This window comes from Argopecten irradians, chromosome 16 (assembly GCF_041381155.1).
Source record: "Argopecten irradians isolate NY chromosome 16, Ai_NY, whole genome shotgun sequence".
Lineage (NCBI taxonomy): Eukaryota > Metazoa > Mollusca > Bivalvia > Pectinida > Pectinidae > Argopecten > Argopecten irradians.
Genome location: NC_091149.1, coordinates 15,194,426 through 15,219,083, shown reverse-complemented (window position 1 = coordinate 15,219,083; position 24,658 = coordinate 15,194,426). Strand labels below are relative to the sequence as shown.

The following is a 24,658-nucleotide window of genomic DNA, read 5'->3' as shown; positions in this document are numbered from 1 at the left end:
AGAGTTAGCACTTGCCATTGTTTTTGGAATTAAGATTGATATGATTTATGATTAGGAAATGTAAACATGCTGGTATTGTCTTTTCAACGCATTTCTAATTATACAGGACTTGAACTTGTACATATTTTGTAAATTTCTATGTGCTGTTTTAGTAATACCTCTCAACTACAGGAGGATTCTGGACAAAATAAATGGCTGATGAGATGTGCCTCACCTAACCTATTACTTTAATCCTCTGCTGTTTTGAGATGTTAATAGCCATTCTTTGTGCAGTCGTCTTTGGAGGAAATAAGAGAATAAAAATAAAACTTTCAAGTACTTCAATTTTATAAGACTAACTTAAGGGAGTGGGTATAAAATAAAAGTACAACTACATCAATTACATACGTGTAACTTGAGGGAATGAGTATAAAATAAAACGTACAATTACTTCAATTATATAAGAGTAGCTTGAGGGAGTGGGTATAATATACAAGAGATCCCAGAGGGATCTTGGCGCCCACCAAAGAATGATCTATATCTGACAAAGGAAAGATGGATCTTTTCTCTACTTTTTAAACTTTTTCAAACATACTACATATAAAATTTGAGACAGATCGCTTCAGCACCTTTTGATAAATAGCGGTAACAAACGTCAACTATCAAAATCCAAGATGACTCCTTGGCGGCCATCTTGTTGATCAATCGGTCCCAAATCACAATGCACAACTAGGGCCCTAGGGGAACCTACATGTGAAATTTGAGAAAGATCCATTCAATACTTTCCGAGAAATAGTGATAACAAACTTTGAATATAAAAATCCAAGATGGCTGCCTGGCAGCAATCTTGATGACCGATCGGACCCAAATCACAATATGCACAACTAGGGCCCTAGGGGAACCTACATATGAATTTTGAGACAGATCCCTTTAGTACTTTCTGAGAAATAGCGATAATAAACTTTGAATAACAAAATCCAAAGATGGCTGCCTGGCGGCCATCTTGTTGACCGATCGGTCCCAAAATGCAATATGCACAACTAGGTACCTAGGGGAACCTACATCTGAAATTTGAGACAGATCCCTTCAGTACTATCTGAGAAATAGCCACAACAAACTTTAACTATCAAAATCCAAGATGGCGGCCTGGCGGCCATCTTGTTCACCGATTGGTCCAAAAATGCAATATGCAAAACAAGGGCCCTAGGGAACCTACATATTAAATTTGAGAAAGATCCCTTTAGCACTTTTTGAGAAATAGGGATATCAAACCTTAACTATCAAAATCCAAGATGGACGCCTGGGGGCCATCTTGTTTTTTCGATCAGCCTCAAAATCTGTATGGCACAAAAAGGGACCAAGGGTAACCTCCATGTGAAGTTTGAACAAAATTCCTTCAGCAGTTCTCAAGAAATATCGATAACAAACTTCAACTGCCAAAATCAAAGATGGCTGCCTGGCGGCCATCTTGTTTTTTCCGATCAGCCTCAAAATCTGTATGGCACAACTAGGGACCAAGGGTACCCTCCATGTGAAGTTTGAACAAAATCCCTTCAGTAGTTCTCAAGAAATATCGATAACAAACTTCAACTGCCAAAATCAAAAATGGCTGCCTGGCGGCAGCCATCTTGTTTTCCGATCAGCCTCAAAATCTGTATGGCACAAATATGGACCAAGGGGACCCTCCATGTGAAGTTTGAACAAAATCCCTGCAGCAGTTTTTAAGAAATAGTGATAACAAGCATTGTTTACGGACGGACGACGGACGGCGGACGACGGACCACGGACGCAGGGCGATTTGAATAGCCCACCATCTGATGATGGTGGGCTAAAAACGTACAATTACTTCAATTATTTAATTGTAATTTGAAGGAGTGAGTATGAAATAAAACGTACAAATACTTCAATTATATAAGAGTAGTTTGAGGGAGTGGGCATAACAAACTTACAACTAATTCAGTTATAAAAAGTAACTTAAGGGAGTGAGTATAAAATAAAACGTACAACTACTTCAATTATATACGTGTAACTTGAGGGAGTGAGTATAAAATAAAACGTACAAATACTTCAATTATATAAGAGTAGCTTGAGGGAGTGGGTATGATATAAAGCGTACAACTTCTTCAATTATATAAGAGTAGCTTGAGGGAGTGGGCATAAAAACTTACAACTACTTCAATTATAAAGAGTAACTTAAAGGAGTAGGTATAAAATAAAACATAGAACTACTTCAGTTATATAAGATTTGATATCATATAATACACACATATTACAGACCATTGGTAGGAACTTTGTACTCGGTCCATGTGGACTATCGTGATTATCACATTCAATAAATTAATTATCAAACGACTCCCGCACATATTACCACATAATCTCATTTATTACCTTATATAAATGCTGCGTCAATATTTATCGGCTAATTAAAGTTGGTGGCGATAATTACTCTATAACTAGTGATGGATAAATCAAGACGTGTTGAGTAGTTTCATAACTCCCACCATTCGTGATTTTAGTTGAACATTTGTTTCATTGTCTTGTACAAGTCTGCATGTCTGCCCTGCTGGTAGAGTGTTAGAATTGTATCAAGTTCCCCTGTTGTATGATCGTAAAAGGCGACTCAATAGGATCTTATCTTTTCTCTTCATCCAAACCAACTTTCTTTTTCCTAACGTGTCCCTTGACATCATCTCACTTTTGGACTTCAGTTTAGCACTCGCCCCTGTGAGGTAGGCTTTGGGTTCTGTCCCCTGGTCGAGATACACCAAAGTCTAGTAAAGTGGTAGTTCTGCTCCTGCGTATCTCTAAATCCGCCGTAGCCTGTCCAAAGCCCGTGTTTAGAAATGAGGAGGGAATAGTTTCGAGTGGAGGTTATAACCTAAATATTGACTATAAACACCCAACAATAAATCAACCTGCTTAACGCTCGGCATTAAGGGACTGGTTCTCCCGTTTTCAGTAAAATATGACCGGGTGGGATGTGTTGCTTGGTGTCTTCGACGACACGATTCAGTGTTATAGCACGATAAAAGGGCAAGAGTTCCACTATACAAGAACACATAATATGGATATACCGCACGCACCATGCGAAGTACCAAAGATGGGCTGGAATGCCGAATATTTGGAGGCTGTATGGAAAGCTTCCAACCAACATGTGGAATTCATGCTGACAAGCCCATTGAAAGATAAAACTAAAATCGAAAAAATGACAGTTACCCCTAATGCGATGTGTTGTATGTTGTTGAATGTATTCGTGTTGTGGCTATTTGTATTAGTGGACGCGATTGCTGTTTGACACGAATGAATCACTGTTTAAGGAAAAGATGTAATTTTTCATTTCGCTCCCTTTCGGCACCCCTTAAACTGTTTCAAATCAAAGATTGCTCATTTAACTTCCTTCTGTCTCTACACTCAAAATCAGAAACTTATAGCCAGGGAAATTTAATTTACGCTTAGCATATAGCTCTAGTGATTATACAGAATCCATTTGTCAAATTGTCTGGTTCAAAATGAAGAAATTTATTATGGGAAAATCTATACGCCGACTAGCAGGATTGGTTGTTTTTCAAATGTCTGTAGATATTTATATGATATTTTAATTACGGCATAAATATCATACTTCGTCATATAGAGACTATGTTTCAGACATTTGATACACCATAAACCTAGTTTCATTATCGCCAGTCGCCGTTTATGAGTGTTGTGGCAAATGAATCCAATCTCCGTGTTTGTGATGATATACTTGATATCGGTTTAATGGAAGTATTATTGCTTATTCTGTAGTCCTTAACTCAGTAGATATTCTTTCGATAGATCCAAGAAGCAATTTTTTTGGTTGCTTGTTCGATTAATTAACTTCCTGATAAAAAGTTTACTATTATCTCTGTCTAAGTTTGTTTTATAAGCATAAAAATAAAAATCATTTAATTAATAGTTTATTACATATAATGCAAGTTATTTTACAATTGTAAAGCTCGTCATTAACGTATTCAACCCAAGAAAAATACACAATATGAATATGTTTCTTCGGTAAGCGAAAATGTAGCACAAATACGCTGAAACGTATTATGATTTGTTATAGTTTCAAAAGACTTTTCCCGAAATCCACACGGATAAATGCTCCTTTGGATAATGGATAATACTCGACAACAGAGACCGACAGTAAAGTCGATTTAAACTAATTTCCATTGTGTCTTAAGCTGTTAAAGTAGTTGTCGCAACTGGTGCAAATAGTGACCTAAATTCACAACAATCTCGTCAAAAATAAATTTATCTGATGTGTGTGAAATGGAATGATGATATCGAGCAATATCTCCCAAGTTGCATTGCAGGCGGTCTCCACGTTTCATTGTGGGGGCCGCAATGAACCATGGGATAGATTGGATATCAGGATGACGTAAGAGATTATTTATTTTGGGTCAATCAAGTTAAAGCGCCATATCGATAATAAGCATGTTCACACAACAATGAACCCGCGTACCGAGCATTGCAGCATACAGAAGATTCACTTTGCTTTATGATAGCTTAGTGTATTATTACAGCCGAGAAAATCGCCAAAATACACTTACCGCTAATGTACACTTACAGCACTTCCTGTGTTAACCACTGTTTTAGCGTGTGATTATACTCGTGATATCCGGACGACAACAAATCACTTTGAAAATGTTTAGACTGCAAATACAATAAAATGTTAAAATGATATATTCTGTAATTTTCATACTCACGAATCTAAAAGAGCTTTGATTCTTCTGAGTGAAATAGTCATAATCAGACGTAAGTTAGTCACCGCGACAAACAGTTAATTTACAAAACTGTACAGTGGTTTTAATTCGCCGGGGATTGAATTTCAGTAAATTCAAGGTCAAGTACATTTCTGCGAACTTACATACTCACGAATAAAAAGAGAAAGAATGATAAAATGATATAGTATGTATAGCTTACATTTATCCTAGCGAACTAGCATGAGAGAGGAAATTAAGAAAATGTTTCCTTGCCATATTATATAACTATTGTGATTTTACAGTACAGTTTGACCTATTATAGCTATCATATTCGAATAACACGCACAATCGATTTTGATCCATTCAATTATAAGGACAACAAACCCAGTGATAGAAATTGACCTATATATACTGCATGAGTCAGCGGGTCATTTAAAGATCTGGTATTCAACTAATTTTTATTCCATTATCGTGATGTAAGGACAGAATCGATAGCTTGGAAGTGGTTGTTCTGACGAATAGCTGCTTATTTAGATGCTGTTCAGCTCAATGGCTTCGATCATTACTGCCCTGTTTATACACCAGGCAAGCAAGTGGATTATACCACAATATCGATACAATATTAAAATAAATCACACAGACACGGGGAATTAGTTATATCTGCAACATGTTGACATAACCAATTTTGTGTCGCTTGATGAATACAACGCACTGTGTTAATGCGCATACAAGTGGCACACGAGCTTGGAGACGTAACCATGGCAACGATCAAACGTTGTTGACAGCTCGCGCTTTAGCTCGGCAAGAATATGTCACCGAAGTGCTTACTCTAAAACTATACAGTGTGTTATCGCTGAAACCAGTACTGACTGGGATCTGTACCCAAGAGTATCGCTTCACACGTTCGTCAATAATTCCTCTTGATTGGACAAATCAACATGGTACACGTTTGGACTAGATAAATGTATTTGTATGCAATGGGATGGAGATATATAGTACATTGAACTCACCTTGACGGTTGATGCTTATGTGTGATTCAACAAAACGCGTTACCTAATGTGTTTGCTTACGTTGTAATTCTGTATTTCACGAGAAAGTTGTTTGTCAAGCGTCGCTCTGAACCCGAGTGTCATGTGAAGCGATTCCATTTATATCGCCTTCTAGCTACAGACGTTGGGTTCGTGACAACCTCGTGTACAACAATCGCACGTGGAATGAGTTATTACTTGCCAGTTACAGTCGATTGTAACAAACATAAGGAAGCAGCAGTTCAAGTCTCCAACCAGCTGGAAAGACGCGACCAGCTTTAAGGCTCATCTGGCGTTTTCTACCAACGGTGCTCATTGCAGGACAAACAAATAGTGAAAACACACTAATGTGACGTTCTTTAGACAATTTCAAAGGGTTTCATGTTCAGTCTTACGCAAGATACATGTATTCACCTGTAGTTACCACATCAACCTGTAAGTGAAACTGATTGGTATCACAATTAGTGTTGTAAATTAAGCAGAGGTTGTGTTACAACGCACTTTCGGATTGAGATGTGACTTTCAAAGTCGATTTAGTTACTATAAAGACAATATATCTTATTGACAAGCAAGGATAGATGGAGATTTTCTTTGGAATCGTGCAATAAATGAGGTACGTATTAAATGGGCCAATGTTCCGTTTATCGATAAAGATTTTTATTCAGAAATGTACATTGTCTGAAAATATATACAGATAATGATTGAATTTAAATACAGTCAAACTTGTTTATCAAGACCACCCAAGTGTCAGAGGAAAATTATAGCCAGGTGGCGTTTATACACCGGTTGAATCAAGGAAGTGGACTTTAGAGAGATGGTCGCTAAGTCTGGTTTCACAATATATGTTATTAGTGAACATGAATCTAATAATACATTGTAACATGCAACCCTCCCCGTATGTCTTCTGTCCATATAATAATATTTTAGTTCGTTTATTCATAACACTAATAACATCTTTGAATAAGGGTGGATATAGTTTATTTACTATTTGTGTATTTGTGCTTTTAAATGAAGAAAGTCGTCGGCATGGGTTCAGTTTTCTGGCAACTGATGCATTTAGGTTTTAAACTCGTAGCCAAAAGATGTATAACTAGTATTACATATTATGTCATGTAGCATCTAACCACTCCGCCACCACGAACTTTTTTGCAACTGAGGAGGTGTGATATCAAACGGGTAATTAAAATTACTTCGAAATCAATATAACATTATATTCAAGCTTTACAGAAAATGTTAATTTAAAAAGTTTATTCATGATACTGTTTTTGCACACATGTCTAGGTTATTAGATTCAATTGGTATTGAACAGTGCGGTACTGCGAACCACTCTATATACCGCAGTCTGCCAAAACGCTGTCATACACGCTACACAACGCTAAAATAGGAGGCCGTCCTTACATGACCCTGTTAATAAGACTTTAATATTAATTAAACAAACAAACAAAGAACTGCTACCCCTTTGGGTCGTTTTACGGCCACTCAGTGATAAGCAAATCAGAATATGCGATTTTTTCTGGGCTCGTGGTAATTTCAGGGGTCAAAAGTTAAATGGTGAAAATTGACATTTCCTTGTTTAAGTCCTGATTAATGAAATATTAGAATAGAGAAAATATTTTTAAAGCTTTTTCATGTAAATCTTGGTTTTTGAAATTCATTTCAGAAAAGTAATGATAAATCATAGAAGTACATTGTGCATATGTAGGTCACAGTCACCTAGTTAAGCATTTGCTCCATTTTAGCGTTAGAAACTTTAATATTTTTGCTGATTTGATAGCTTGAGATTAATGTTTAGAACTGCATGTGCATATTGACATTACCTGCTTAAGATGATTACATCCTATTGTCACATTGGCTTGGTCTCGTGCATAAATAAGGTCATATTCAATTAATGGTATCATCTGTCCATCCCGTTTTTTTTTCAATGTTTAAAGGGACAATTCAGTCAATTCAATGTACATTAAAGATGCTCCACCGCCGACAGACCCTAAATGATACTCATCATTTGAATAACAATTGGTGTTTAATCGTGTATACATATGTCTAATTAACACAAAAAATATATAAAATAATTTATTTTGCTTTTGGTGCATGCGCAGTCAGAACTTCTCTGTATAGAACATAGTGCCACGGAATGTTTTCGGGATGCAATTAATTATTTCTAATATTTTTATCTTGAAGTAAAATTAGAAGCTCAAACTTTTCAATAGTGGTAATGGTGTAAAGTAAGTAACTTTTGTAACTGAAGAAAAATACCAAATCGGCTGATCCTGTTTTTGATAGTGAAAAAATACCATTCGTCAGCGGTAGAGCATCTTTAAAATTTGTACATATATCCGAAAAAAAATCAGTTCTAATGGAAATTAGATAAGTCGGTTTTACTGTGATGTGCCTGAAAATCCCATGGTGGTGGCTTGTGTGTGAAATGTTCAAACACGCTCGCTGTCCGCCATTACACACTGTGGTCGAACTTCTTGAATGCAGAACCCTGTCCCTCGCTCGTCGAGTAATGCAACTTTTGTCTAGAACTGCTCAAATTGCTCTGACAGTAGTGTGTTTACCTTACTAGGTGAAATATCTTGCCCACAAATCATTTTATCACCTTCTCAGTGGTTATGTAGCTCATTTGTTTAACGTGCGTGACTTTGGCTCGGGTATGGGTACCGCGTCCCATATTGAACCTGCTTAATCGTATTGATCAACGATTTGATATTTCAATGATAATAATTAAAATACTTAACAATGTCGTGGAACTTGTCAATGTTTTACGTTATATGTTTCATAAGAAATGTAGGACAATACATTTTGTAAAATAATTAGCCTGAGTGTATTGTCCCTTTAAAGCAGCTTTTTTAATTATGTAGGAAACCTTTGCTTTTATATCATTGTAAACGTGTTTTTGTCCTCGGACTAATCATCGAAATAATCTTTTTACATGAAACATTAACTTGAACCATCTGATTAAAATACAGATCCTTATTATCACTACGTTGGATAAGAGGATCTGAGAACATCCCATTAGAGGTCACGTCAAGATGACCTTTTGAAATGGCCAATCAAATTGGCACTGCCAGAATCTTGACCGAGGACGAAATAGTTTGAAAAAGCTGTCCAAATCATGTTCGTGTACGTAATCATCTCGCCCGAAGAGCACAACAAAGCTAATTGTATATGTATACTGGGGCGAAAAGACATTTTCAATTGATGTTGTAAGGTGTAGAAACTGTATTTGCTCTGAAGTACACGTGGTATAAATGTCTGGACGTGACCCCTTATGGAATATTGTCAGATCCTCTATTGAACGGAGTGGTTATAAGGATCTGTGTTTTAATAGGATTGTAATTTGAATAGATTAATCAGTTAATTAAACAAACAAGTTTGACATGCTATAATAGATTCATCTCCGTGTCACACAAAGAAAATCTAATATAATGCCTGATAATTGACAAATCATCGAATTAAAAAGAAACAGTGCAATGAACGAGAGCCATGTACATGCTCAGTTGGCAGTCGGAGATTTTCTTATACAATTTTCTGGAAATTATTTGTAAACTAAATGCCTACAAATACCTATATGGTTTTACGCCATAAATACCTCATATCAAACGTAGTGATAAACAAGGATCTGTATTTTAATCAGATTGCATAATACCCAGCCCAGTTTAACAGTTTAACGAATACATTGTATTCCTCAATTCATAGTATACAATGACAGACAAGATTATTTTCCTTATGTTTATAGCGCATTCCTATGAAATAGTTTAATTATTTCGCTCAGTTGGTGACACTGCGCCAAGCCCTACTAATCACGTGATTCCATGCTCCCAAAAGAAACTCGTAGCAAAACGTGTTCGTCTGGTGGTAGAAAATTGTATAAAATGAAATATAGTTTTATATATTTTATATTTTCGTATAATTTATAATATATCATAAGGTATTCATAATCTTAAGCGTGTCTGTTCCAAATTTTCGGATGCTGAGCCTTCGTCTGTGAAATGAACCGCAGTCTACTGCCATCTTGCAGCCATCTTGTTTTTTTTAAAATCATATGATACTTTGCTATTTCCGTGTATTTTCTAAAGTATGTGGCATTTTTTTATATTTCAATAACGGTCGGTATTCCTCATAATCATAAAGCTATGACCAATTAACAAATCATATATTGCGCGTATGCATGCAATAATATATCTCCCCGAAGCATACTTTTACGGATACCAATCAACGCAAGCCACACGCTCACATGTTACTGCTAACAGTTCAACTGATAAAAGATTATTTTTTCATAGAATAAATAAGCGTTTTTGCCTAAATTATGTGCCGAGATGGATCCCCCTTATTGATAGTAATGAACACACATAGGCTAGCGACACATAATTATATTTCCGTTCGGAGACGTTCATAATTCCCAGTGATTGTTTCACAATGGATAGGAATCACACTAGGATGTCCGCCATTTGTCTCAAAACTAATAATGATTCATAGTTGCCATGGTTACAATATATTCTATTAGCGATGAAGCTGATAACTGCTCGAAATGTCATGGTTACAAAATATTCCTTTTTGAAAAAGCTATTTTTTTATTAATATGGCGTTGTTAGACGTTGACTTCTTTGAGATTAATATGTCGGCACAACTGCTGAAAATGTCATGGTTACTATATATTCCCTTTTTAAAAGAAGCTCATTTCTTTGGGATTAGTATGTCGGCACAACTGCTCAAAACGTCAAAAATAGTCGAAACTGATTCCTGAAATAGCATGCATGTGTATGTTAGTGAACCGATGATGGCTCTCTTTTCGATAAGGTTGTAATTCAGGGAGACTCTCCGTATTTTGTAAGACTCGGAGTTTGACAAAAGATTGCAAAATATATGTCACGTTAGACAGAATTTCGTTCATCCTTTAGCTCTGCCATTATGGATATACTACTGTCAATAGCAGTCACAATATCTCATTATTTTTGTGATCGGGATCTAAATTGCTTATCAATTATCGACTTTGATTCGGTTCATATGGTGAAATATGTATTATCCTCGTAGAATCTAAAATAATCTCCGCGGATGTAAACAAATGTCGAAAATATTATCTGATGTGCATGATAAACTGTGTGTCAGCATTTTCGCGGAGTATCGCAGTTTCGCGAAATTTCATCGTACGCTAAAATAAGTAGACCACTGAAAACGAAACCAAAGGAATACAAAATATTTTGTTTGTTTGTCTGATTAATTAACGTCCTACTAACAGCTATGGTCATGTAAGGACGGCCTCTCATGTATGCGGTGTGTTGCGTGTATGTGTACGAGGTGCGTGTTTTTGGAAACTGGTATATTCGTGTTGTGTCTTCTTGTATAGTGAAACTGTTGCCCTTTTTATAGTGCTAGATCACTGATGCATGCCGCCGAAGACACCAAGCAACACACCTCATCCGGTCACATTATACTAACAACGGGCGAACCAGTCGTCCCACTCCCGTTATGCTGAGCGCCAAACAGGAGGAAAAACTACCACTTTTATAGACTTAAGTGTGTCTCGGCCAGGGGACAGAACCCAGAGCCTTCCTCACAAGAAAGGTGAGTGGAGACTGCGGGTTGATCAGGAACTTTGTGCACACTGACGAAAAACACGTGTCGGTATTGCTACATGCCTCCTTCTGTACTATTAGGACGTGTGAGAGTATTCACGGATTCCCCACCGACTCGTTAACATAATTGTGATAAATATATTGAGAAAAATGGAAGATCGACCTGAAGCACCCAATTAACAGTTCTTAAGCAAATAAGATAACCTTTCTTTCATGAGAATAAGAAATGAGGTTATCATATTTATCACATGTATATTTTAGCTAATCGTTTTGACCATTCAGTTCGAGGCATGACGAGTGCTGACAAGTCAAACTATTTCTTCTATGACTTGACTAAAATTATATGTTAGTTTTGTAGAAGCAATTCTACCAGCCATCATCACAGAATAGTGGGTGTAAAAGTAATGACGTCAGTGACAATTCACACCATACGTTTACTGTCCTATTAATTAACAGCAGAGGTCATTTTGAAGACGGCCTCTCCTGCATTTCAATTTCCTAACATTATCCACAGACGACCACTGTTATGTTTGAAATAGTTGAGGATGTTCCGGATGTATAACACTTTGAATCTGCTATAAACTAGAGTCTGCCCCACTATGCTGATAGGATCATTGACAAAGAGAAACGAAATTTACACTTGATTTTTCTTTGTCAACGATTTTGTTTATGCGGTGTGCAGCGTGTATGTAGTGTGCGATGCGTTCTTTTGGAGACTGTGGTGTAAACGTGTTTTGTTTTGTATATTGTCAACTACGCAGTAACAATTTTCTTTTCATGAGAATATCGATTGTCTTAACCTTTTCATGAACTTACGTAATGTCCTGTTATTAGTCTCAGTATGTATTAAATCATTTTCTCTAATCTTTACCATACTCAAAGTGATTTGATTGTTAGCTATGTTTACCTTACGGAGTTGTTATGTGTCGCAGTTTTTAATATCTATTACTTTAACGCGTTAGAGTTTATATCATAACAGTACCTCTTTGATATAAATGTTTGCTTGTGTATTGGATGCTATGATCAAGCACTTCACACGGTATTTTAGAATTCCTCGTCAAAGCATATTCATATGTCCTGTTCAGTAACGCTTTTTAAGCATATATATCAGCTTTATCTTTTTATTGTTGTTTCGTATAATTGTTGATACATATATGCATCCCTTTAAAGTTTATACTTTGATGATAAAAGCCTCGATAAAAAGGACTATCGACCAGGTGTTAGTTTCAAATAAACGATACGGCCGACCGGGAAAACGACAATGCAATACACTTTCCTGTCAATAAAGGTCGATTTCATCTTTCTAAGATCAAAAAGGCTTAATTCACACATGTTTTGATGAACTACCATTCAAAGACGCCGGTCTCTAACACGAGTCCGTGTAAGTATTTGTTTCCGTATCCATACAGAGAACAATAGGGAAATGATTTTTTTCTGTGTACTTTCTCTATGTTTATTTTTTTCCTGTTCGGTATCGTTTCAGCATTCATCTCCAAATCCGAACCCGCAACAAATTGCTTCTTTGAAGAACAGATTATGGTCTTTTATTTATACACAAGAGAACACCCCCATTTATAGTATCTTGTTTTTAATAACATTATTGGAAAACAAGTTTGAATTTGTTTTTATTGATACGGTTGTTTTCGTATGAAAACAGAAACGGATTTTCATACATACAGACATCCACACACTGCAACGTATTGCACTTATAGGAGGCGGTCCTTCAAAAATCCATGTTTTAACAGAGCGTAAAACCTAATAAATCAAACCAAATTATGTTACTTCAACAACGATTCCACAATACCGATTCATCTGAAAAAAGGGTTAGTAACATTTAAAGCTGAATCAATCATTGGTTAGTTTGGTTTAGTTAGTTTAGTTGAACCTCCTATTAAAAGCCAGGTTCATTTAAGGACGTGTCAGGAATACCGATAAAAGCACTTAAGTGGTCAGTGCATGGTAACCCCTTTTACGGGGTTTCGAACTCGCGACCCAAAAGTGGAGGCCTTATGATAATACGTTGAGCCATCTTAACCACTCTTAATCACCAAACATTGAAGTGTAACTTGTTACAAGCGTAGAGGCAAAAACTTTACCGGCGAAAGCGGCCAAGAGCTAGGCCGGATCACCGAATATTGACTTTTGTTATGAAATTAATGTTTTCAGAAATGGCGTTAATGTTCACAAAAAAGTCCCCAGTCAATTAAAGATCGGCAGGAATGGTTATCAAACTTCCTTCATGTCGTTATTTGGATACATCTTTTATAGAAAATCCATATCAAATTGAAACAGGTTGCAGTCATTGCACAAAAGTAAATAGAGCGTTTTCAAAAAATGGATAAACAAACCTTAATAAATATTTACCATAACATAGATGATTACTATTGGCACGAGTGAAGAATATGCGCTTGCTACACTTTTCTACATTTATTAACACCCCGTTGTTCCTGCTGTTGCTCAAAGATCTTTTAATATACTAAGATATAGGGGGTATTAAATTGGGTGGTTTTAGACCCTGTTTAAACAAGTGATATTGTGGATGCCTAAAGTGATATCTAGGCATACGAAATATTACTATTTTAAACAAGGTATAAAACCTTAAAACATCTACTCTGCACTTCATTGAAACGCCTATGATAATCGAACTGGATGTTCTGGGCTTTGCATTCTTCGTCAGACTTCCTGTGGGGGGAATAACCTTTGTAGCATGGCGTGGTTGATTGGAGGTCGTTAAATCTGTAAAAAATCTTTAAAATCTTGTGAGTTATGTCGTGTTGCTGGTAATAAAAGAGAACGTTTAAATTTCAGATAAAACCAGGAAATATGATTGTTTTCACACTTTCATTTTAATTAATTTTTCACACCCCGATTTTAATTATTCCTCAGGTGCCATGTTAAAGCTTAGCTGATGGAAATCTAGAAAAAAATCTCTTCCCTGTGCACAGACCGACGTTAGCGACTGTATCAGTTAGAAAATGTCATAGCGCCACTATTTGTGTTTAGAAAATCGTTATTTTTAGTAAAACTAATTAAGAACTTGAAGGACAAAAATTATTAATTGGCCTATATAACTAACGTCAGCCATTTAGCTGTATCAGTAAAAACTGATATTTCAGATGTTCAATTTGATTTCATTAATTGACAAGGCAATTCATTAACGAGGGAATTATTGCTCGTGTACGCTCTTCGTTTATCTTTAAACTCTAATTGGAATGATTGTAATGTAGATTTGATACTTAACAACACATTGATATGTTTTATGGTGCAATGACTATAAAGAGCGGATCATGTATTTACAAATGAACATATACTTTAGTCTATAAATATCACCGTAGTTAATGGTATAGCAGCAAACAAAATTGGGCACTCACTTCTTTTGATGCGGTCCTGCCATAACAAGGTGTCAGAGAAAAGAATTTTGAAATGTTACTTCAATACATGGTTTTGACGTCATGTTAATCAACGAAAAAAACGTACTGTGTGTTCAGCGGATTATCACGAAAGTTAACAATAGTGACATAAATCATTGTAATTCATTTTTCAGAATTCTTAATAAAAAAACCCGTTTACATGTTCTTACTTATTTTTCGCATCCATTGAATTTTCATGGGATTATTTTTTTCTTCAAATCAATACGCAACGTCAATGTCGCCTTTTCGCGCAATTATTGTCTTTTTTTTCCATTGATGTCTGAAAATTGCAAAGTCAAATTTAGTACGAAATAAAAGAAAAAATTACAAAACAAGGGTAGTTATCATTATGATATTACAGACCAGAACTGTGACTGGGGTCATTAACATATGTGTCGTGATATGTACCTAACCAAAATATTGCTATTTTTTATGAAGGGACCTTAATTTGAAGTAAAAGAAAAGTTGCTGAACCTTAATTTGTAGGAAGGTAGGAGTATATTGAAGTTGTATGGTCTTTAACTTTTTCTCATTTTGTCAAAGAAAAAGTATCAAAGTGTTCTACATATATTTCTTCGCCTCGCGAAGTTTTAAACTATTTGCCGAGTTTTGTAAAATTCGTATTCGTAAAGTTATCAAATAATTAAACATTGACTTTTCATGTGTACACGTTTAAAATAACTCGGAAATCTGCAAACTGTTCCGATCTATTCTATCTATACGGGTATTGCCGATGTTTGTCACGTGATATGACTCGGGAGGTTCCAATATATACGGGTATTGTCGATGTAGGCCACGTGATGCATCTCGATTTTCCTAAATTATCCGCAAGTTTGAAACATGACGTTGAATGTGGCGATTTTCTCAAAACGTGTGATACACACTGTATTTCATGCGACATTTACCACTATAACAATAGTACATTGATGCTGTTATGGATCTAAACCATCATATATAAGCATCCATATTCACACATTGTATGTTTTATGACAGATTGTGATGATGAAAGTTACAAGTAATAAGAAATACAATTTTAAACAATTATCTTTTCTTACAAAATATTGCATATTGTAAACTACTTTGTTTTCGTGTGTACAATATTTCGTATCTTTGTTATATTCAGCCTATTGGCGGGTATATAGAATTAAGGGGACCTAATAACGATCTCTCATTCATATACTGTATACTCTTATACTGTAACTTCAATTAACCATCATCTAACAGATTTTGAAAATTTGATACGAGTCTTGTCTTCTAATGATCTAAAACTTCTACAGGATTTAGGCCTCTTTCTTAAAAAGTCATTTGAACTGTAGAAATCTACAATGGCTTTAAAAATGTTTAAGTTGTTGTTTTAATCTACTGTTTGTTATGTATGTTTTGCTATCGATCATTTTTGTATGAATGTAAGAAAGCAATAAAGTTGAATTGAATTAATTATCATGCAGTTTTTAGAATTATTCCCATAATATTTGAATTTGAGTTTGCGCTCTCGCGAAATTAGGCAAAAAAATGAATCTTGAGAAAAAGTGGTTTTATGGTAAACTTTGTAGTTGATACTTGACACCTGAAGTTCGTTAAACTCGATAAACCTCATCATACAAGAAACATGGAGGTAAAAATGGTAATTACATCCTAGATCGAATGTTGGATTATGATTTACCTGATTATTATTTTTTTGATAACAAAATACGATAAAATGTTGATATATAATCACTGACTGTGTATCGAAGATCACGCGAAAACGTAAATCATTCACAGAAACACATGTATTTATTAGTCAGGAGCCTGAACTGAAATAAAGCATTTCCTTTCTGTACAAAAATCGATATATCGCAGAAATAATGTTGAAATGTGATTCGGAAACCCCGTGATTTTTTGTAAGTTTAACCCAGTCATAAACGGGACATAAAATTGGTCTGTTTCCGCCACCATTAGTGGGCTAGGAAACACGTGCTTTACAAGTCGAGGCACTCAAAGGCAAATCATTGCCTGTGTCCCTCCGCTAGAACCAATCGATTTTCTGCAGATCGACGAAGTCAATAATGGCCGTATTTTTATGATATCTGTTGCTCAAGGCCTGGATCTGTAGGCCCTATGATGTATGTTTACCGTACGTATTTCGAGTTGTGTATTATTACTGGGTAGGTGTCACTGCTATGGAGATGTAAGATTGATAGAGAGATATAAAATATATTGATAGAACACAGTGTAAAGTGATTTAGTCAATATAATTAGTGTTGATCCAATCACATATACCTTATTTTTCTTCTGAAAGCGTCTTGTTAACGGTTATTCCGTCTTTTCATATTACAGATTTGCCTCCCTTGCGGGTAGTTATCCATTGTAACGTCATAGAGATTTAACAGTGTTTTGATTGCGTTAAAGGTGGTATGAACGCAATGGGATACAGACATATTCAATGTAGCGCGTTAGCGCTACATGTAAAATATGTCTGTATCCCATTGCGTTCATACCACCTTTAACGCAATCAAAACACTGTTCAATCTATATATTTACATTAATAAATCTACCTTTACGTACAATTTAAAACGGTGATGGTTGCTAAGTTGGGTAACTACGGTAGTCAGGATGACCGAAGATATAGTTCCGATTGTTTAATGTTATAGCTGCAGTTTGGTTTGAAATACAACAATGACACTTTTCAATTATTTTCAACATATATTTTTTTCCCAATTTGATAATACAAATTAATAATGTCCATTTGTAATAAAAATTGAGATAACAAAGGCGGAACGACTACCGGTATGTATCGTTGTCAGGGTAGTGATGCGGTCCAAAGTGAAGCGAGCCGCCATATTTGATTTTCAACCGAGGAAAGTGACTGTGATAAAACCTATTTATGGTATGACCGTTGAGCTGCCGAATGTTTGTCATGTATGTATCGGTCTAAGAACGCGATATACACTAAATTCTTCGCAGTCATGATTTTTATTTTATTGTACGGAGGATAGACAAGTGTTTGCGTGTGTGTAGGCCTATTTTGAATGCAAAGACGGGGCCATTTAAGCTGATGATACTGTTTCGGATAGGCTACCTGTAATGTTTTTTTTCTGGAAACCTGTATATGATCTGTTAACTTATTGTTCGCTTAGACGCTCCCAGAATTATTCACCGACAATCAGATGTTCTGTAAATTTAGGTGAGATGAGTGACCACATGTACATCTGACGTAACTATGGGATTCCCCGAACATTCCTGAGGAAAGCCCCCCCCCCCCCCCCCCCCCCCCGGTTGTAGCCCCGACCAGCGATTCATTTTGTAGTTTATTACCGTTACAATGCTTGAACACATGTTTTGTTTTGATGTCAAATACATATTTAATTGAATCTAATAAAAACTCTTTATTGTTATTTTAAAATCCGTCAACTTATGACGCAAAATCTTATCGAAGCGTGAAATAGAAGTAGTCCGAACCTGCACTGCGTTTGTATTCATACGTCATTGCGTTTACGCTAATTTGAACGCAACTCCCCTCCCGTTGACTATATAGGGGCATATGTAAATATATTATTTTGAAAACGAAATTCACGTCGATTTCTCTAAAAGGTATGACGTTACGCTCGCAAACACATGACGTCACAATAATTACCTTTCCGCAATTGCAGATAACTCTGTATTATGCTTATACAGAATTGGTGATTATGTACAGTTATATTCAAAAGCCTTGCAAGTTGGTCGGCTAACAGTTTTGGCCGATGTTAAGCCTAGCTATATTTTGCATGCCAGTGAGTCATTTTTCTGGTACAGTTGAATTGACCTAACTTGATAAAAAGTTAGTATTTATCATAGCTATCAAAATACATAACTGTTGACACGTCATTTGTTGTGTAGCTAGTACATTTTGAAACAAAAAAATCCTGATATCAATGCCTGCCTTGTAGTTTGACCCTAAATGACCTTAGTTGTCGATGGGTCGTACAAACAAAAAGCATTGTTTACTTTGACAAGTACCACTAGAAATTGTATGGGCGTACTTAGAATGGATGAAAACTTACAACAAATACTTTAGAAGGCAATATTGTATTTATTTCTTTGCTGTATAATTTAAAACATCTATTTTCATGTCAATCGTATGGTTCGGGGAGATAGCGCTATGACAATGAGACACAACATACCAGTCTCCTAATGCACATGCACATACGTAACCACATAAATTTGATATGTTGTTGGCTAATATCAAACCAAATCAGGCTTACTTATAAGACAATTCAATAGCACCTCTTTCTATTAAGTCTGAAGGATATGTATTGATCGCGGATGTTTCGTATGAATTGTTGATACTCTATACGATTCCCATGATACATATGTAGGGAATTACGCCGAGGTGACTGTTAAACCAATTTTTAACTGCTCGCTGCTGGGAAATCTAATGTGGTCATAGTTTCAGTAACCCCAGGAAACATTCATTACATGTTTCACTGGGTGTGTGAATGTATTCCTGCGATCTGATTGGTGAATAATGTGTCAGCTCAAATTTCCCTGACATAATTGCTATGACGTCAATAATGACAATATTCTAGCACACAATATCCCAATTTATTTACAGCAACATATAACACCGCCGTTTATGTCTAATTTATGTTAAAAGTTTTTTTTGCTGTAGTGATAGAACTAAATGGGACAGTGAGGAAAATAAACTAGTATACTTGCATCTTTGTCTTCTCCGCCTTTGTAAAGTCCGATTGCTTATACATCAGTGTATTCCAAAACGGGGATGTAAATATAGGGGTTGATCGTCATTTCGACTACGCATACGCTAGTATGAACTCAGTTGGGGACAAACATATTCATTAACGCACTCTATAGAATGTGTTTGTTTCCAACTGCGTTCATATTGCCTTAAACGCGACCTACGTTCTTGTTCTACTGTTGGTCTATCTGTGATGTAACTGAAGAAGGTCACTGGTTCGAGTCCCAGCATGGAACCTTGAAAAAATCCTTCCACACACGCACACAGACTTACTACACGTGAGACCGAATAACACAAGACGATCCTTATTGAATTATACAGCAAGATGTCACGGAAGATTTAAATATAAACTGAAAATCTTCACAGGCAATCCAGTTGACTAATCTGTAAATTAAAATGTCAACGTTCGATTAATCCAAATATATGGTACAAGTCGGCTATAAGGGTTGGAGGATAATGAATTATTTCTAATATAATTGATAATGGAACTTTTGTTGAGGTCACTATGACGTTATACCGCCGTGGTAGAATTGAATATATATTTTATAATTCTACTACGGCACTAATACATGTACATATTGACTGTATCAATGACACTTATATTTTTTAAGAAGTTTAAACACCAATGTTAATATCGTCATTTGATATGCATCTAATTACAAGAACAACTGCCTAAAAACACCACCCTGGAGAAGTCAATATGTATGAGTATAAACAAGCGCAGTATCAACCCGGTTTGATTTTAAACATATTTTTATTGTCGTAAATTATTGACAACAGGGATTGGCCACAAGTTTTGCCAACTTAGTAACATCCTCTCCCGAATACACAATATGAATATATACATAATGGATAGCAATGAAGACAATACATATATATAACATGAATCAAAATTTTCTATTTTAAGAATGAAGGAGAAAAGGGAAAGATAGAGGAGTATAGGAGAGGAGAATAGTTATTTATTAAGTTATAATTATTTTTAAAAGTGATAATTGTATACATAGTTATCTGACTGATTGGGAAACACCGATCGGTTACTTCCTTAAAACGTTGTCCAATATACATATTCCATACAAAACATTGCACTGAAGATCCACTCGAAGCCATTCCTTTCCTTGAAAATCTTTCAACTACACCAGCCAGCAGATACAACTAATTTATACTGTTGACATATGTATAACATGTAATCTATTAATCAACTAAGATACGGGATAGATATAGGAAATGGGGTAGGATGCTCATAATGTCAAAACCTGCCAGTACTATCAATATAAATTTGGACTGCCTTTGCAATATTAAGGTTAGCATCATTTTCTAAAGCTGCATCTCCTCTTAGTAATGTATCTAATGTGATGTCACCGGGGTACCAATGAAGATCGTTTAAGAATGTCTGTCGTATAATGTGATATTTTAGGCATGAAAGGAAAAAGTGATAAGAGTCTTCGCACGTGAATCCACACTCACATCGTGCTGAAGGCAAAAGATTGGATCTGAAAAGATCGTAATTTAAAGTAATTAATCAACCCGGTGTGCATTAACATAAAGTCAATTATCTGCTGATGTGACGTTCATAGTCACAAAACTTAATCGTAATAATGAAATGCGCTTAGCAAAGGAATGTTTTCAACGCAAGGTTTGTTGTGCTAATATAACAGCCCTAAAATAAAATTACTCGTGAACTACCAACATTACCAGTATTCATGTAATTTATCCAATCTTTAGCCATTTTTTCAACTAGTTATCCTTACATTTCAATTTTCAAACGATAACTAACATTTTTATTGTATTCATTTTGAAATATGGAACATAAACTGGTTTTGCTTATTTTTTAATTTTGAAAATGTTTACTAACGGTTAGAATTTTTGAATTTCAGAAAATGGAACTACAGGAAAGAGAAAGTGATTTACTGACGCTAAACGAACAGCACGACACATCATCAAGACTTTCGAACGCCTCAAAGATCGACTGCGGACCGGAAGACGCCATGATGCAGCCTCTGGCGTCATCAACTAATCATAATTCCCAAAATAACGACAAACCACACGTTTGTCACATGCCAAACTCTAACAACACTAGGGCAAACGATAAAGTATTTACGTCACGACCGCCAAACTTCCTTGCTCTGGCTTTAATAGTGTCCGTCTGCAATTTCCCTTTAGGCTGTTCAGCAGTTATATGCGCTCTGCTTTCAAAGAGAAAGTTCCAGAAAGGTGACCTCAAAGGGTCAAAGGGCAGTGGTCAGGCGGCGAAGTGGCTATCTATTGTCGGTTTTGCGTCATTTCTCGTTCTTGTGATTTTTGTATTGATTTATAAATTCGTCATATTGCCAAACGTTATAGATAGAATCAACTGGGGCGATCTTGGGACAGCCGAAGATCAACACAGCTCGCAACACAGTAATGAAACGTTAAGATACGATGATATCCACTGAAGTCATCCAACCTTACAGATAGAAACAAATGGGGCGATCTTGGAACAGATGAAGAGAAACGTTAAGATATGATGATATTCATTGTAATCATCCAACCTTGCCGTAACCATAAGAAAAAACATCCTTAAATTGGAAACGATGTTACAGTATTATTAATCAAGTTAAACAAATGATATTCAAAATATTGCCATAGTGTTTTCTAACTTTTCTCGAGTTTAGTTTCAATTCAACTTTGCAGAGGTTAGAGGTTGCTCTTTGCGGATTAGAATATCGAATTTGATCTTGGAGACGCACATTTGCAGATTGACTTTGATTGTAATATACGCAAAAAATAAATAGGGCGTGAAAGAAATCTGGTGTAATCTACTCCATCCATTGATATCTTTATTACACTATCAATTCTAACTTTCGTTTCTAATGGATAATAATGTAAAATATGACTTTGAATGTGTGTAGGTCCTCGATTTGTATGAGTTGAATGGTAAATATATTTATAATGTATATTTTGTATAGACATTACATGATTGTCTCTAGAAGTGTGGATTTGTATTACTACTGAATCTTGCAAAAATAAACAGCTAGGACTTTGAAAATTCGAGATGAGATAAAACTCTATTTAATGATATATATGGAAGGGGAAACACACAGTCGTTTGTTGCGACGAGAGATAAGACTTTCCTAACATGATAAAATATTGCACTTAATTTCTATCAAAAACACTACATCATTTTGGGGCGTACTATTTTCTATGATTCAGAATGTAATGTCAACTACTGGCATATTGTGTAACTTATAAAAACAAAGAAACTATAGAAACTATTATCTTTTTCCCCACGAAAATAGTCAATCACAAAGCTATTTCGTAAGAAAGACCACAAAGTTACAACATCACACTAATGGATTATTTTGCAGTATTTTGATCCCATATAATAACAATAGATGTCCTTGACTAATTTTAGAGAGTCATTCAGCCATAGCCATCTCGTGCCCTATATCGTAATTATATAACTAGTTGGAAGAATAGCTAATGCCATATTCTTGTTATGTGAGTTGAGGCGTTTTTGAATTTGGTATATTTGTCCTGCCCCGTTACTTACTGCAAACATCTTGTTTTCGTATGGTATATTATTTTCGCGGGAGATAGATCCGATTGAGTACTGGTATTTTATCTGTAAATTCCGAAATTAAATGGCCACGGGAATGTCGATGGGCATACAACCAGGAAATTATGTCGCCACGAAAATGTCGGTGGGCATGCAAGCGAGAAATTACGTCGCCACGAAAATATCGGTGGGCATGCAAGCGGAAAATTAAGTCGCCGCGAAAATATCAGTGGCATGCAAGCGGGAAATTACGTCGCCACGAAAATAAATTGATTTACAGTATATTAAAAACCCTGTATAATTGAAAATATGTGAAACAGAACATAATGTGTAGAGTATATCCTCCAATATTGCACATACTTTCCAATGCGCTTAAAAATAAATGCCATATTTTCGTATTGTATTTTATTGTTTTGTAATGTCTTAAGAGAAGTCAAGTGGGCATATTTTGATACTGATCGATGTCATCTAATATTTCAATCTGTTGTAGTTTGATAAACAAAATTGTTACATTGTCTATATTCCATTATTTGTGTTTCTATATGACATATACCAGTTAGAGATAAACATTTATTTTGTACAGAAGACATTAACATCAAGATTGATTGTGTGTTTTAATTGAACAAACACTGATGCTATTTTTTATATCTGATACGTTGTAAATGGCAACCTTTGACAGATGTCCATAAATTTTGTAAATATGTAAGCATTCATTACGTCAAAATTATAATCATTAATGTTAATTTGAACGGTAAACATGTGTTTTAGGCACGTAGGTTTTCATGTGCCATGAAAGTTTGCAAAATAATATATCAATATAGATACGTTGAAGTTGAAACGATTAATGCAATTCGTAACCACACTTCAGAATCAATACCTACCCGCAAAGGGAGACAATTCTGCAATTGAGAGTAGGAATACGGAGCTTATCCCTTGATAAGTGCATGGTAATACAGAAAGTTAGCTGGCATCATGTTGTTACACGATTACCACAGTATTACGTTTTATCAAAGCAACTAGTTAGGTACTCCACATTTGAAACAATTTATAACAAAACTACGAATGCATTATCAATTTAAAATAACGAAAATTGATCTTTTATTATGAGTGTTTTATTTCTTTTATTTGTGCTTGTTTTTAGGATTCGATTTTGGATTAAAATATCTTGTTTTGTCATTCATTATGTATGACTTTATTGTGGTCATTTTGATACCTCATTTGTATACTTGATTACAGCAAAAAAACAGTAAAAACAAAAGCATTAAATAAAATCATATGCGTGTAAACTGATTTTGCCATAGTGCATTGTTGAAAGTTCCTGCTTTTTCGTTGTTCATTTGAATAATTGATTATTGGATATTGTTTTCGTTACTTATTTCAATTTAGTTGGTTGGCATTTTGATACATAAGAAAGCATTTAAATCAAGAAAATGTACAAACTATACGATATATATATATATTCCAAATAAATAATTTTGTAATCATAAGACCAGGCTTATTATCTTTATCTTACAATGTAATGTTTTATATCATCAATGCCCTCTGGTGGCCATGACCGATAAGCATTATTTTTTGTTACATATTACCGAAGGTCAGGATGACCTATTGTCATCGTGTTTCGTCCGTCGTCGTGCGCCGTCCGCCGTGCGCCGTGCGCCGTCCGCCGTGCGTCGTGCGTAAAACTATTTATACAAA

General features: G+C 35.5%; 1 long non-coding RNA gene across 1 annotated transcript; it reads left to right on the top strand.

The window, feature by feature from the left end:
- The first annotated feature begins 6,025 nt into the window (after positions 1-6,025).
- On the top strand, positions 6,026-24,450 carry LOC138310948 (uncharacterized). The gene is made up of 2 exons (XR_011206497.1): positions 6,026-6,341; positions 21,303-24,450. It is a non-coding gene; the product is annotated as an uncharacterized lncRNA (long non-coding RNA).
- Positions 24,451-24,658: the final 208 nt, after the last annotated feature.